Source organism: Neolamprologus brichardi, chromosome 3 (genome assembly GCF_056152115.1).
Source record: "Neolamprologus brichardi isolate AB-2024 chromosome 3, ASM5615211v1, whole genome shotgun sequence".
NCBI lineage: Eukaryota > Metazoa > Chordata > Actinopteri > Cichliformes > Cichlidae > Neolamprologus > Neolamprologus brichardi.
In genome coordinates this window covers 42,974,277-42,991,720 of record NC_142106.1, presented here as the reverse complement: position 1 = coordinate 42,991,720, position 17,444 = coordinate 42,974,277, and positions in this window count along the sequence as shown.

Sequence of the window (17,444 nt, the reverse complement as noted above, 5' to 3'; positions counted from 1 at the left end):
GCTTGTTTGATTGTTACCTCTGCCAAGGAGGTTCTGCTTTTACTAGTGTTTGCATGTCATTCTGTCCGTAATCACGATAGCTGGAAAAGTTCTGAATGAATTCTGATAAAACTTTCAAGGTCAACTTAATGATTTCCATCCATCCATTCTCTTCTGCTTATCCTTATCAGGGTCACTGCAGCCTATCCCAGATACCACAGAGCGAGTGGTAGGGCACACCCTGGACGGTTAGGACTAACACAGAGAGACAGACAACCATTAAAAAATTGATGAAAATAGAAATATACAAATAATATCATATGAAATATAATATAAATGTTTAAAACATCCTGTCACATTTCACCTCCAACCTCACATTTACATTTCACATCTGCCTTTCTTTCAAACTAATCCCAAAATGCATTAAATTTTCAAAGAAAGTATTGTCAAGAAAAAGAGAATGAGTGGCCTAGATAAAGAAAAAATACTGTAGTATACTGTTATATAACAATCTCACGTTATTTAGAAATCAATCCATATTATCTATTTTCTACTTAATGTCTATATAATCAAGGAAAAACATCTATTGTGCTCCCCTTATCCGGCTTTTATTGCAGTACACACTTCTTAACGTACATTTAAAACAACAAAGAAAACATAATGAAAACATACCACGTACAATACGACTAAAAGTAACTACCACCCAGAGAGTGAGCTGCCGTGGTGGAAGTTTGTGCTTTCAGACTGCTTCTTCTTGTTTTAAGAGTCAACTTTGTGATGTAGCACTGGTGCAGGTTTCAAACAGAGATGCAGCTGCGTCCTTCATTGGGTCACATTCATGTGAACAGAATGAGAGAGTGGCTTTAGCAGGATTTAGCTAAGTTTAAAGCCTCTGTCTTACTAATGCACTTGGTTCAGAGTTGCTGAGGACTGATGTTGAGAGCTTTGAACATGCACCACTTCCAAAATTAGGAGTAAACAATGCTGCCTACTCTGCAATTACTTAAGGTTTGAGGACCATCCTCTCCATTCTGTTTATTCTCCTGAAAAAAGTCTAACTTTGAGACAAGCAGAGAATTAAACATTTGATATGAGAGGATTGCGCCTGTAACTGGTATAAAATCCCTGGGCTGTCATCAGTAGAATTTAGATGCCTGGTGTTGCTGGAAGTAATAGAGATAAATGTGCCATGGCTGAAAATCTATCTTGTTTCTTCCCTCAGAGTCAGTGGCTTGCCCCGTGAGCCAAGATAAAATATCTCCTGTTATGCTAGTTCACACACAAATCCAGACAAGGGCGTTTTGTCATCTTTTTCACCATTTTTCAGTTAATAATGAGAAGCTGTGCGCAGTTGTCGGGCAGGACAAGACTCAGGTTTTCTTCCCTTTTACAAACACAAAAAAATACCAGTCCGGTCACATAAGATTTGCAAAATCCTTTGTTCCTTTAGTTTCCTGGAATAATTATTTATCTTCTATGGCAGTCCACATGTTGTCAAAGAGGGGCTAAAAATATATCTGAAATATCTTCTAATAATGAAAATAACATTGAATAAATTCCAAAAAGCAGTAAGAAACGTGCAATGCTGAGCCGTTACGCGAGCTCTTCCATTTGGACTAATGGCTTTTGTCCACTGCTCACAATCAAAGCTCAGCAAATTAGTGCTGCCTCTAGATAGCCTGTCCACGAGGATGCGCGTGTCTATAAATCTGACATTAAATCCACGGTTGGTGTATCTCCCAGATAAATGAGCTTGCATTTCAATTCTTTTATGTTTCTGTGCATGTGTAATTCATCTATGTTGGGGTCTATGGTCTCCCAGTGGAGCGCAACATGAAGAAACGCCCCCTCATTGTCATTTAGAGCTGCCAAGACGTGCACCCCATTTGACTTCTTATCTGAATAACACGATCAAAGATGGCCAATTTGCAGATGTATTACGTGTGTGACTTGTGCATGTGCATTTCCAGGGTGAAGTCATGAACAAAGACCCTGATCCTCCAAGGAAGGGCTCGCGCTCACCCTGTCCTTTGCCTGCTCCTCCGACGCTTCACTAAGGGTCTCGGGAAAAGGCGTCCTCGCATGTACGTATTTGTGCGTGTTGTTTGTGTGCAACACGGGTGATGGATTGGGGTCATTTCGGGTTAGAGGGTTGTGATTTTGCTGCCAAGGCGAACAGCTGCGCTCATGTCTGGGGCAGGTGTTTCATAGCGACTGCAGACACAGTGAAATAAGTCAAATCAATAGACCCCCTCTCTGCATATTTGTGTGTTTGATTGTATGTGTAAACTGCTGCCTAGGAGTGTTTCTCCTCCTTTACTTAATGACCTCCTTACTCAGCTAATACTCAGCTAATCATTTTGTTTCTGTGTTTTCACATCCACATAAATGTATGGGATTTTTTAAATATACGTATATATTATTAATGGTACCAGAGGCGCACTTTACAACCCCACTCCCTATATTGTGTTTACACTTACCTGGCCGTAAGCTGTAGAATGCCTTATATCTTTGTAGTTTGCTATGGCTCACCTACACCATAGTCCATTTTCTCCCCATAAATGGACCATAGAGAAGTGCCCATTCTATCACTTTAATACACTGAGAGCAAAGGCACTTTTCCCACAATAGTTTTGGTGTATAGATTATCCACCCTTCGTTGATTTCTGAGCTTTCTGAGAGCCCTAAGGTCTGCTTCAGTTTCCCAGTGTGTGCTGCGTTCACTGTTCTCACGCTCAGCCAACTTTATGTATTCAGCCATAGATCTAAACACTGCTCCCCTGAGTAAAGACTCTCTCTTTCTATTGTCTTGCTCTTTTATTTTCTATATTCTCATCCTTAGCATTCGCTCTTACTCTTCGTGTGCTGTTTGGTTTGCTGGCCCACACTGTCCTACATCATTTCTACGAGTCGTCATTTTATTCTGGTCCATCAAAAGTTCCTCATGAGTGCACACCAAAGAGAGAAGTAGTAGAGGATGTACAGCATCATTAATAGCTATGGACTAGACTGCTCAAAAAATTAAAGGAAGACTCTGAAAACACATCGGATCTCATGGAAAGATGGATCTCTGTACTGATGTCTAATGTGTTAGGAATGAAAGGATGACACATTATTTGATGGAATTGAAAATTAGTAACCTACAGAAGCTGAATTCAAAGACAAAGTGAAAAAATGATGCACCAGGATCGTTGATTTTGCAGCAATTCCATTGCAACAATTCAAAATGATACTCAGTAGTTTGTATGGTCCCGATATGCTTGTATGAATAACAACTTTGGGGCAGGCTACCTGCAGGCTTGAACCATGCAGGATCAGATGGAGGTGTCCCAGAGGTGTTTTGCTTGAGTAAGGTCGGGTAAACGTAGTGGCCAGTCAATAGTATCACTTTATTCCCCTGCAACTGCGTGCATACGCTCATCACATGAGGCCGGAAATTGTCGTGCACCAGGAGGAACCCAGGACCCACTGCACCAGCGTTGGGTCTGTCAACTGATCCAAGGATTTCATCCCAATAAATAAGGTCAGGGTGTCGTTGCGTAGCCTGTGCTTCCGTCTTAAAAAGCACAGGGTGCCATTGCTAATTCTTGCTTATTCTGGTATTCTGTGGGAAATAACAACTGGGCTCCACAGTAGCACAAACAATTAAAAAAAGAACCCACTAGAGGACCTCAGATCACCCTCATGAAGTCTGTTTCTGACTGTTTGGTCAGAGACATTCACACCGGTGGCCTGCTGGAGGTCAGTTTGCAGTTCTTTGCAAAGCTCATCCTGTTCCTCTCTACATCTCCTGAAGTCTCCTCCTCCTCCTCCTCCATGCTTACATTTCAAAAGGGATCGTCAGATACTTCTGGTAAGAAACGGCCATCAGAAGTACATCAGCTGCATGTGTATTGGCCTAATATCTGAAGAAAATATATAACCTAAGGCAAATGGACATCAGTTGGTAATCTGTTCATATGGATAAATCCACAAAACTCCCTTTTTAATTGAGGCTAGTTCTTTCTTGAGATGAAGTAAACCAGGTTCAGAGGAGTATTTTATCTAATACATTTGAGCTCCTGGATGTCCAAAACAATTCACATCATTAAGGTTTCCATGGCAACATATGAGCCATGGTGCTTTGTTAATAACTCCAAAGCCACAGGCCGATCAGCATTATCACCTCATTTGCTCGGTGAACTTTTCACATCGTGTGCTTTTAACCAGTGCATGTGTCAGATATTGACATCGCCGTGGATGCATAGCTGGTATTTTCACTGACAGTGTAAGAAGACATCGGTTCCATCGAGCCATTTAATGCGACATCACATTCCTATCCAAAGCTGTGGCTACTAAAACATGTCTAGGCAAAAAGAAATGTATCATGTCAGTCCTCAAATAATTGTGAAAAACTTCGCTGTCACTCAGCTCCACAACATTGCAACAAGGGAGCTGTCATGCTGTGTCCCACACTAAATGTACTATTTTTTCTAGCAAAGTTTGTGCTGTGTTGTGGCTGAAATGCTCGCTGCATATAAATGTTGTTTTTCCTCCTCACTTTGAATTGTTCTTTGGTATTATGGTGAAAATCCATTCAAATCAGCAGGCTTCCCTTTGGTTTAGTCTTGGTACTGTTTGATAACATAATAGACTGTGTTTACTGATTTATACCAGAAAGAACACTTTAAAAAAAATAAAAAATAAAACCCCAAAAAATTCAATCTGCACTTAAATCCAAACTGGAAAAGCTCAGGATGGACTCATGTTCAAAACTTATAATGAATGGATTTTATTATTTTATTTTCCACAATCTGCCTCTTTCTTTAGTCTCACCTGCTCGTTGCATAAATAGTGACTGTGAATCAGCAGCGAGAGGTCAGCACAGAGAGAAATCTTGTTACGCACAGAGCAGACAATGAAGCCTTTCAACGTTAGCGGTCAACTTGAAAAGAACATTAAAGCCACACTGCTGTACTTAGTAGCTCCGGAAGGTAAAATGTCTTTACTCACACATAATCACTGAATATGATTTCTAGTTTGTCGTTATTCAGTGTGTGGAAGAGTGTGTTCGTGTTCAAAAAGCCAGCAGTAAATGGGTTTGGCCAAATTTCACTGCTCGGTGAACCAGACCAGCCTAGACCTCTTTTGGGCTTAAACCTGGTGCCTACACAGGCTAAACCAGTCTTAGCTAGTCCAGTCCAAACCTTTCCACCAGCACAACTCACAGTCTGTTCAGTTTCCCATCCTGAGATACATCAAAAATTTAAAAAATAGAAAAGCTTTTTTGCACACAAATATATGGAAAAAGAGGGTTTTCTGTTTAGCTGGAAATGTGAGGTGTAGCTGTTATTCTGAACAGTATAATATATACAAATGAATAATGTATTCTGTTGTTTGGGGCTTAAGTTAATATATAAAACATTTCAAGGGTGTAAATTCGACCTTCTTAATTAACCTTCTTAATTAAGAACTATGACCCTTGACCCTGAGCTTCTTTTGTCAGAGTTGTGATGATTGGGATGGTACGTAGCAGATTCTCTTTTAAGCATTAAAACAACAGTTTACATACAGAAATAGCAGAATCTGAATATACTCTACACATTACATGGCTTCATATTGACTATCAAAAGACAAATGGCTGTGCAAAGCATTTAAACCTCTTCTTAGGAGGTTCTGCTGGTATTAGAGCAGATGATTGATAAAAGTCTTCTCATTATCAGTGATATTGTTTTGGTGTTGTGCTTTTGGTTTTTGGTTTGGCACGTTCTTTACAACCAATTTCACTTAACAACAGCAACCTCCTACAGTCACATTTGTCCCTACCAACCAGTGGTTACCATGGACATAATGACCAGTCAGTAGACCTATTTTAATCAGTTTAACAGCAGCTGCTCAAAACTGGCTATAACTGGTGATTGCCATCAGTGTTGGGCAAGTTACATTGAAAAAGTAATTAATTATAGTTACTAGTTACTTCTTCAAAAAAAGTAACTGAGTTAGTAGCTGAGTTACAAGATTCTAAAAGTAATTAATTACTTGAAAAGTAACTATTGTGTTGCTTTAAAAAAATGTCTAACCCTCTGGGGTCCAGGGTATAATTGGCCATTTTTAAACTACTTTTGATGTTTCCTCTACATTTCACCTTTAAAAACTATTTACTTTGCCTTGTTTGGTCTCATCCTTTTCAGCACAACCTCACGTGTCTGAATTTACAGTTATGTTTTCATTTTGACATACTGTATTAACACAGTTGATCTAAAATCAGACAAAAAACATAAAATCCAAGTAGAAAAAGTTATATTTTTTACTGTAACAACTACAAACATGTTTAATGAATAATGCTTGATAATTTTAAATGCAAATATAAATTGTCAATTTTAAAATCATACGCACAAGTTTTGCAAACAACAAAGTTATTTGGAGCATTATTTGTGCCACTCCAAAAATCACAGCCTGATACCTGCAGGTCTGACAGCAGCAGGTGTATCACTCCTGGAGACAGCAGTAACCTCATTGTTCTGACACACAACACAAAACTATCCACAACACTACACACTAACTACACAAGACAACACATTAACTACACACTCCAAACACGCTAAACGTCACAAATCTCTCACATCTCAAAACTCGCTCTCCCTCTTTCTGCTGTCTTTCTTTCTCTCTCTCTCTCTCTCTTTATCTCTCTCGCCGTCACTTCTAAAACTTCCCCCTCTTCCTAAACAACCAAATGTCATGTTGCCATATCATTTTTGATTGGTCGACATGGTGCATTTTTCCACCAACACCAACGGGCTGTTTTTTGATTTGTTTTTGTTTTTTGGTCATGTGCAGAGAGTGCTTGCTAGCGCTGTCCTTAGACAGCAAACGTGACGAAACTATTGAGGAAAAAACACACATATATATTGTTTATCATGACTCTGGTTTTACGTGGCCTATCAACACAATTTCAAAACTGGTATATATCACCTTGTTGCTTTGTCATCATAAAGTGATCGTGTAATTGGCTTACCACGACTACTTTATTCTTCCTCAGTCAAACAGCAGCACTCATACGATTGTTTTGCTCCCTTAGCTCCAGGTGTTGTGCCAAAAAGTTGTTGCCGCCCGCGGGAGAGCGCGCAGCTGCTTAAAGCTGTAGCGCCCAGATTACTTATGTAGACAGCTACTTCCGTCAGCTGAACACAGCTGTTTTTTGAAAAATGGTAACACAACCGCACCGCATTTTCTTGTTAGTAATGGTAACATGTAACGATTGAATTAGTAATTAGTTAGATTACTCGTTACTGAAAAAAGTTACGCCGCTAGTAACACTGTTACTTGTAACGCCGTTATTCCCATCACTGATCGCCATTTGGTTACCAACTGCTCTCTAGGCCAGTGTGCTACACATGTAAGGCTAGGGAGGAGAGGCAATGTGTGATTTTGCAAAAAATGAAGTTCGACCAGAACAAGCTTGAAGACATTTAAACCAAGACGTAGCTCAGTCATTCCTCCACTCAGGTCTCGTGCTCATAACACCAAATCTGGGGTTGGCTACAAATGAAGGCTAAAAACAACAAACTACTTTAAACTTAAAAGTGCTGTACTCTGCTAAAAAAAAGAAGCCAAGCAGCACGTGCTTTGAGGCACCTGCTTTTCATTTTCTTTGTGGCTTCTTCATATTTACTTTAACGTAATAAACAACAGTTTGATGAATTCATAATACTGTGAACGGGCTTTGTTTGTAGCTCTGAAACTGTTACTGTTTATGGTCTTTAACTGAATCCCTTTTTCTTTGACCTTCCAATCTCTAAACCCTCTTCTTCCCCTGCAGGTGATTTGGAAATCACATGTTTTGCCTATGACATAAAAGTCACGAGCAGCCGCTGCTTATAGCTAGTTGTTTGATATTTTGGATGATGTGGTGCTGAGGCCCAGACTGACAAAGCCTAAATTCCTGGAGCAGCCACTCAAGGTGGTATGAAAAACAACATACAAAGAAGTGAAATCCTTGACTGTTGTTTGCTATATCCTGAGCAGATTTACATACCAGTAAATAATTACAGGACACTGAAGGCAAATAATGTGTTTACACAAAAGCATACTCATGGTGCTATATCATTTTCAAGAATCAGCCATGTCCGTGGGTTGTACACATCATCTGACTTTGTCAAGTCCTTGCTCAGTATTAAATAAGACATTATGCATCCTCCCCCAGTCTCATGGGAGAGCAGGAGAGTGGACCAAGGGCTGACTAACTCACTAACACCCTTATCATGCAAAGGTAATAGTGGTGTAGCTGCACAGTGGAAGCGACATCAGAGCGCTCATACTCTATGTATACAGCTGGTACCCCTTGCCATGTACACTCATCTGAAAATTAAACCTCCATTTGAAGAGTGAAAATGAATTTCAGTGCTGCCCTGCAAGTGAGTCAGCACAAATCAAGCTAGCCATGCATGCCGCGAATGTTCATAACGCAAGAAGATCCCCAGTCTGAGGTCAAGTGGATGCACTAACACGACTCATACTGACAAGCTTGTGCTTGACATTTCCCAACAAATGAAACAGGAAACCTTCGAAACTCTATTCAAATATGCTTATATTTACAATGAGAAGAAAAAATGTTTTTTATGTGCGTATGTGACAAAATGCTAGATTTCATTTTGTGATGCTGTTCATTCAAATGCAGTCAAAATGCTCTAGTACTAAACTTACCTGTGTGTTTTATTTGTGTGGTTGCAAGTGAGTAAGCAGATAATTGGTGCTCTGTGGCCTGACTAGTTGGACCTAATTCAGATGCAAACACTTTCTATGCATCAGGAGATTTTGCAACATTTATAGTTAAAAGAGTAGCTTTTGCATTTTTCTTCACTTTCTGTTGCAGTGGTTGATGCTCATATGAAGCATGGCCGAGCCAAAGGCTGAGGCTTCAGACTGCTCTCAAAGCTTCATTCCTGACAGTTTATTCCCTTCTCTCAGTGTATCACACGTATAATATGAGTATGAGTGAGTATCTCCATCACGGTCATCTTGTCACGCAGCCCTGGCTATTAGCTTAAAAGTGAGGACCTACAAAGACAGTGGATTAACTGTGGATCTGTATAAAGTGACAGTATAAGATAAATAAGGATTTTTTTGTGTGCTGTGATTCATGGAAAGTCACTCTAGTAGAGTCCAAGAATGAGGAAAAATGGAGTCCAAAATGAGCACAATAATTCCTCTTTAACCTTCCATGAATACACGAAAAGGATTTCTCATAAAAATGCTTTGCCATCCTTGCAAAAAATAAATAAATAAAATAAAGTCTGGATCATTTCAAGTGCCTGGACTAAATTTATAGTACCGGCCCGCTTAAGAATAGCAAAGCAAAGCTGTGCGTGAAGCAGCATCTGTTTGTGCTCGTGTTCGATAAACAAGTGGGACAACTTGATTAGGTCTAGTTTATTGCGAAGACGTGGGCCTAATGAGGAATATTGGTTTCAGTGTGCTAAACAGAAACAATGGCATCATAAAATGAGAGCTGAGCCTTATATACAAGGAAAGATCATTTGGTAAAGATCACACTGAATTATACGTTTAGCATACTACATTAGCATTTATCATCGTAGCTCTCAGCTTTGCGAGCACTTTGTGTCACTTTGAAAACAGATAAAATCCAAACAGATTTTGAAGTACACGTATTCAGGTCAAGTCGTCATGCTTTGAACTGTATGTAGGTTATGGATTTATCAGGAAATGTGTAAAGTAGCTCTGACCTCGCTGCGCTGTTTTCGAGCCCAGCTGGAGACGCGAGTACATGAGCGGCTGAGACTCCCGGAGAACGAATGAGATCCAGTTGCAGTGCCTTGTCCTCCATCGCTCCGTTTCACATAATATTTCTGTCTTCCACACCTGAGAATTTACATTCTCATCGCAGCCTCTTTCCCATCTCCCCATTTCAAATGATCCCTTTCACTTAGTCACTCTCTCACACTCTCCCGTATTTGTTCTGGCTGCTTAGCTGTCATCATTTTGTCATCTGCATATTTGACCCTATGCTGGAAAGAAATCAGAGCAGGCAAAAAAAAAAAATTATAAAATAAAAGCAGAGCAGCAGTGGAGGCAGATTGGCTCGAGTCCAAGCTGTGATGCATGGGCTGTTTGGGGTGAATCAAGTGTCAGACCTCACAAAGGTCATAAAATGGAAAGATGGATGCAGTGCTGACTTTCAGCACAGTGCTCAGTTATGACCAGAGGGGAAATACGCAGTTGCGTGTACAGTATGTGTACATGTCAGTTAGAGCATGTGTGCTTAAGTGCAAGTATGTCAATATGTTTGTCTTTTCCTCTACGCTCGTTTAACGGTTCATCAGGGAGCAACGGCCTTTAACTGTTAGAACGGCAAATATATTGGAGACGACAGGCGCGCAAACACACGCTGAAACACACCTACACATACGCACTACACGAATGCCGTGCGCACTGTAGAGCTTCCCTACATGGGTTGATGTTGGCCTGTAGTTCAAAAACAATAATAAAAGCCTCGGGATGAGTTGCCAGGGGGGCAGCTGGAGCCGCAGCAGGTTGAGCATGCCTAATGAAAACTTAATGCTCATTGGCAGGGATTGCCACTGCGCTCCTCTCCAAGGATTTAAGATCAGGCCGACATCAAGCCAATGTCAAGATCCGTGGAGCCCAAAGTCAAAAGCCTGGCGTGGAATCTCTGCATTTCTAGGTACATCGACGGAGAGGAAGAGCGTGAGAGAGAGGGGGAAAAGCAAACAAGATCTAAACTGGCACGGGATAGTTGCCCTCCTTCCTGACCAACAAAATTCCTTTCAGGGGCTTATTCTGCACGCAGTGCCTTATCCCCACAAAAGCTATAAAATCCAGAGATTGGCACATGGATCTGGAATTTCAAGTGAGAGGAAAATTACTCTCTCCTCAGGAATTAGGTGCAACAGTGTAGCGAAAGAGGGAGATAGGGAAGCTGGAAACATACTGTCTAGAGACACGGCTGGAATGGAAGAGCTGGGGAAGGGAGATGGCAGCCTGTTGAATCTCGGTGGGAAGCACGCTCTCTGGGTTCCCGTAGCCTAAGTAGGAGAATGGTGGACGTATGTGGTGTGATCCCGTCTGGATAAGTCCTGCAGGCAGTAATTCAAACCAGAGTGTGAGACGCAAGATATGAAGTACTTTTGTTATATTTGAGACGTTAGAGTCAAAATCTCCCGACGGAACGAGCTCCTTCTGATCTCCACAACTGTAACAAGATGCAAAGAGGGAAGGAGAAGCGGACTAGGGAATAGAGAAGGAGAGAAAAATGAAGCACTGTCAAAGTCTCAGGAATTCCTTGTGCTTTCCAATATCCTCTCCTTTTCTTCTTCCCCGTTCACACATGCTGACAGAAGGTCACAATAATAGTTGATTATTACAGTATGTCTGCCTGGATTTTCAGCCAGATCGGTGAAAACTTGCTCTTGGATGGCAATATTGTGCTGATATACAATGTTATACTTAAAAAGCATATAGTTAGGTGATCCTAAATCCTTTGTTATGCTGCAATAGGTCTAGGCTCCTGAATGTTTCTTCTTCACTCCATGTGTTTCCACGCTCTCCTCCACTCCTCCACAGCGTCTCCCCGAGCCTACATCTGCTGGAGGTTTCTTCCTGGTACAAGACAGTTTTCCCTTTCCACTGTCGCCAAGTGCTTGCTCATAGGGGGGCATTTAATTGTGTGGTTTTCTTTGTATTATTGTAGGGTCTTCAAAATATAACAGGCCTTGAGGCAACTGTTGTTGTGATTTGGTGCTATATAAATGAAACTGAATTACTACAATAGTTGTATGAACGTTTAGATTTTCTATTGCTAACAATATTATTTAAAACATAGATTTACTGAAACACCTTCCGTGCACATGCATTCAGCTTACCCTTTGTTGTGCAGTCATGTCTGCAGCTGTAGTCGGCAGAACTGCAGTTACCAAACCGGCACAGCTCAATAAAGTGAAGGACGACAGATTAAGATGGCAAGATATTAAGTATTAGAAAAGTGTGTGTGCATGTGTGCATTGTTGGATGTAATCGTACACTCCACTGAACAATCTGACTGCTTTGAGGAATGACAGGGATGAGCACTTCCACAGATGTATTCCAAGAATGAGGCTTCTACCAGCTGTGCAGAGCGCCGTCCAAAAAAAATCAGGATGATGCCGATAATACATTTTCCGAGTGTCATTAAGGATTCTGTGTCTTTTCTCTGCTACTCCATGAGGTCTGTAAGAGGCTGAGCCAACTAAGTCTGTGGCCGTATCTAATGAGTTGGCTCTTTCTCTCTTTCCCTCACCGCTTGAGTAATCTTCCTGGGCGATGGGTGAGACTCGCAGAGAAAATGGACTATGTGTCTTTTAGGCCCGATCCTATAGCACAGCATTAGAAATCTGCTCAGACCACAGCAGAAGCTCATAGAATTATATTCACACTGTATTGTAGTGAAGAAACACAACTTTTTATTTGTTTTTTATTGGCAGTGGGTATCTGCTACGAGGCTCAACACAAACTCCAAAAACACAGTTTGATTTTTTTCCAGTGATAGACTTTGTGAAGTTCTGCTTTGAGGTCTCAACTTTAGCTTTATTGCTGTCGTTATAATGATTTGGTTGGAGCCTGAAGTGACAATATTTGGATGAGATGGTGACGCGCTAATCAGCTAAAGTTAGCAAACTTGGTTAGCAAGCAGCATCCAAATTTCACTCGCCAAAAGTGGGTGCAGATTTCTTGGATGAGCTGCTAGTACAATTAACCACGAAGCGAGCCAATTTATCCATCTTCATGAAAGCATTTCAGTAAGGCGAGATCATTTGAAAGAACTGAATTTAATTTGTTGAAGTACAGAATTTCAGTAATAAATTATTTGGCAGTTAGAATCTGCCTGCCCTCCCTAGCAGAGCTGAGCCCGGCTATAGAGAGGAAGCCGGTGGTGGCAGAGATCAAGCAGAAGTTGGGCAAGGAAATGACACAGCGAAGAAGAAAGAACCGAGTCTGACACAATGAGAAAGAGGAAGTGATGTAAAGGGTCGACTAGCAGCATGAAAACTCAGAAATGATTGAATACAGATCTTCCTCACTCAGTTACTGAGCCTCATTAAAGAAGTTGTCAGCACCACAAATACAGGGAACAAGATCAGTTTGATTGTCTTGAATAAGCTGAGCTGAAACACAGTCACATCCAGCTGTTGGTCAAGTGGCCAAGCCCATAACTATGTAATATTTAACCCACAATAAAGAGTAAAAACATATTTAAATCTGCTCTGAACTTGTGCATGTTGACATGGGAGTGTACGGCTATTGCCTTTCCATCATCTGGATCGAGTTTTAGTAAAAAGTTTTGCCATCCAACTCTTTTTTCCTTTTTTACTATATTAACTTTATAGAATGATTTATCAATCCGTCTATTTTCTTCAACTTTTTCAGTTAAGGTTGGCAAGAGGTGCTGGAGCCAAACCCAGCTGCTATGGGAGGGGCACACCCTGGATAGGTGTCGAGTGTGTCGCAGGGCTAACACAGAGAGGCAGATCACCATTCACATGCACACCTACGGGCAGTTTATTATAACCCGGCTAACTGCATGTCTGTGGGTGGGAGCCGGAGTCCCCAGAGAGAATCTACACAGACACAGGGAGAAGATGCAAACTTCACACAGAAATAAAATGAAACCAAAGTTATGCACAATCATTATGAAGCTGTAAACCGATGAATAATTATTATCAAGATATTTTTTTTTTTATTCTGGAGCACTTTAATAGGCAGAGTTCTCCCCAGTGTCCTCGAATTACTGTGCAGCTTTCACCTTTCACTTGAAAGGGACTCGAAAAATGTTGAATTAGTCTAATTGAACTTATAATTATGCTATTTTTTTTTCACCAAAGAAAGATGGTTTAATGACACGTTTCATGATGTCAAGGAGATATCAAGAAGCGAAAGGGGACGTGGCCATCTATCCTTTAAATACTTAACTCAGGAAAGCATAAAATCATTTGCTTCCTGGTTTGTAAGATTATTATACACAGAGTTTGTGATAGAGGGCAGACACACACAGACAGTCTGACACAACATGTGCACTGTGTATTTTGAACTGTAGATATGATGCCAGACATGCTGACACATTATCATACACATAGTCCCCGCCGCAGGAAGGTTTTGCATAAGGAATGCAATATAACAATAGGCAATAAAGGCTTGTGGGGAAATCTTTATTTATCTTGCTCTGACATTTACTTCAGACGGGGGAGTTCTACCAATATTATTCTTTCTCAGACACAAACACGTACACATATACAAAGGGGAGAATTTCATATTTTCAGGCTGAACAAAGTCATCTATCTTCCCTGTGTGATGCCCCAGCTTTCTTACAGTTTCAAGGTCTGAGTCACATTGAGAATCCCGTGCAGACAGGGCAACACCTTGCACATAGCATGACAGGATAGGAGAATAGCCATTTTGTCCTTGTCAAACAGATCAGAACACACACAGGCAAAAGAATGCACGCAGTAACTGGATTCAAATGGAGAATATCTTTTAAGTAAACACGTAAACAGACAGCACACAGCAATACTTAATAAAGTGAGACAGCATTAGAGGTGACAGGAAGCTTCCAGTGCAGGCCACGGCCAGGTATAAATCAAGACTGACGTGTGAGTCACACCTTACTCGTGCTGTGTGATTGTAGCTTGCATTAAATAGAGACGCCACAGCACAGATCAGCATGCAGCAATCTGGACAGGATAGGATAACCTCAGCGTGGAGCAGAAGGAACTTTACCTGGAAAAATATCTATCCGGTCGTTAAGTGATGACGTGACGAATCCTACTTCCGAGCCTAAAGTAGTCTGCGTTTAATATGGCTTTTGTGTTGTTAACATGTTTAATGTTTTGTATTTTCTTCTATTTAATCTCAAAAAGCTCCTAAAACAGTCAGTGATCACTGTTGACCTCTCTCGGCTTTTATTAACGCTAATCATTTATTTAAGCTCAGTTTTTAAAACCTTAGGATGTAACTACAGCCCAGCCCATGCAGCAGTATATGAATGACTAACCTCGTATTGTGGATGGATTATCTCAGTTGTTCTCCTGGCTGAAGTTTGGTCCTTTTACAGCATCCTGCCATGCGATTACATTTGTTCCTGACCACCGAAAACACTCAGGTTAACTTTTATCGAGTGGAAAAAAAGTTAGCTTGTTTATATTATGCTAACATAGCTTTGTCGCTAGCGGTCACATAGCACATCATTATATACCAGCTAGCCAAACTTCAGTAACCCTACAAACGTCACTGCTGTTTAGTTTTCTGTCTTCATTTATGTTGGAAGTGATAACAGAGCTGTACGTTTTAATTTGTTTCCAAAACCACGCAGTCAGGACATGCTATATTGTATTTAGATAGAAGCTAGCGAGCTAACTTCCTGCTAACTTCTAATTCCGTTAAATGTCATAAATTCCGTTTTCATGGATGCCTGGATGTTAAACTCAATTGTTACACCTGGTAGAGCAGAACGCTGATCATTTTATTTAAGATGAAAGACTTTAGACAGTTTTTCAACTCTCAGTAATGCCATAGTGATCGTTTGATATATGGACCTGCAGCGGAGTTTAGGCCCAGACACGGCTAGTGACGTCAGACTTAACGACCGGATATATATATGAATGATGTTGGAGATGGGATTGGATGCTTTACTTGGTTTTACCTGTATAGAAAAAGAAGCACAGGCTGAAAGATGGATTAACGTTAATGTTAACCTCCATGTTATTAATAACTTTTCTATCTGTCTGTGCGCTCTGTGATGCGATTGAATCTGGTTCGGTGTTTTAAAGCCATTTTGGACTTCATGTTGACCTTTTCACCACAGTTTTTGTAAGTTTTGTATAAGAACTTTTCCTCGGGGGTTTACGAGTAAGCAACAGTGTGCAGATCTAGGTTTCTCTGACTTTAGTATGACTGGAGTGGGGGAGTTTGTTTAATAGATCCAGACCCCTCTGCCTGCTTTTCCAGTGTTTTGATCACCACGGTCTTCATCATGCAAATCAACTTGTACAATTACAGTAAATGCTTGGTAGCTTGAAATACATTTGTTACAATTTTAATCAAACCATCCAGACATTTTTTTCTCCAGACCCCGAATTAACTGTTTTAAAAACAAACCCGCACCACTAAAATATGTTTGTCTTCACTTTTCATGAGCCGGGAGGTTGGAATTAAAATAAAATAGCTCATAACTGTCAATACCATTTTTCCTTGATATAAACATTCCTTTATAGAAACCTTTGAACGAAATCCAAGAAGAGAAATGCCTGTTTGTGTTTGCTTGACTGTTTTTAATGTGTTAGTTGAACAGGAACCAAACAGGTGACAAAGTACCGAAAGACGAAAAATGGATCGTGTCCAGGCAGCTGCAATTATTTTAATGCTTGGAACACATGTTTGATCAATCATATCATATGATACCCCCCTTTTCAGTGCTCAAACCATTTCTCTTTCCCCGTTTTATAGCTCCCTGGTGTACTCGTGAAAAAATGCCTCATGACATTATTTCTGCATCTATACATCTATAAGGTTTCTGTTTAACCGGTGCTCTGACTGTTTCACAGCGGCGAGTCAGCGAGAACATTCAGATAATTCGGCTGATCTTCCAGAAACATGCTAATTTTTCTCTGGTTGTCTCCGGTGGCCTCCATTCCTCCTCATCTTTCTATCTTGGGGATATTTCAAGAATAATACCTAAGCATCTGTGCTGTTGTAGCTACATTTTTAGTAGTGTAGAGTACTTAAAGAAACAGTCAACAAGTGTGACTCTTATTCTTTTATTATTAGAATATTGTCATTGTATCTACCTGAGACAACAAATGTGACTACTGAGTTTGTGTATTTCTCTTAGCCTGTGTTTACATTATGAAGAGTCAATTCAAACAGCTGTTTTCTACTATGACGGGATGGGAATTCAGGTTAAATTATGGATGGTTTGATCAAATCTGGGGAATTGAAGAGAGTAAGCAAATGTGCCAGGCTCACAAATCGCATGTATTTGCATGAATGTGAAAATATGGTCCGAAGATTTCATGAGGCTGTATCCAGACAATCTAATCGGCAGTCTTTTCTGACAGTTCTCCACTTTTTCCCTTCAAAATATTTAATCAGTGAACTCTATGACCCGAGCAAAGCCTTTTTCAACTCTCATATGCTCTCATCTAAAAGCTTGGGCGTTACCCTTCTTTTATGCCACTTTCTTTTTTCTCTCTTCATGGCTCGTTCACATATCCTCCTATCCATTTTAACCAGTTCGTCTGTGCCTGTGTATAAGAGGGTAGAAACCTACATGACCAAACTGAGCTCTGTATGTTTGACAGACAGTGGGGGCTCTTGGCTCCCGCTGTCTATCTTAATGAAAATGAAAGAAAATGTTTAAGCTTGGGAAAAGGAAGCAGTGCGACTTATACATTATCTTTGGACACTGGCTGCTTTTATGC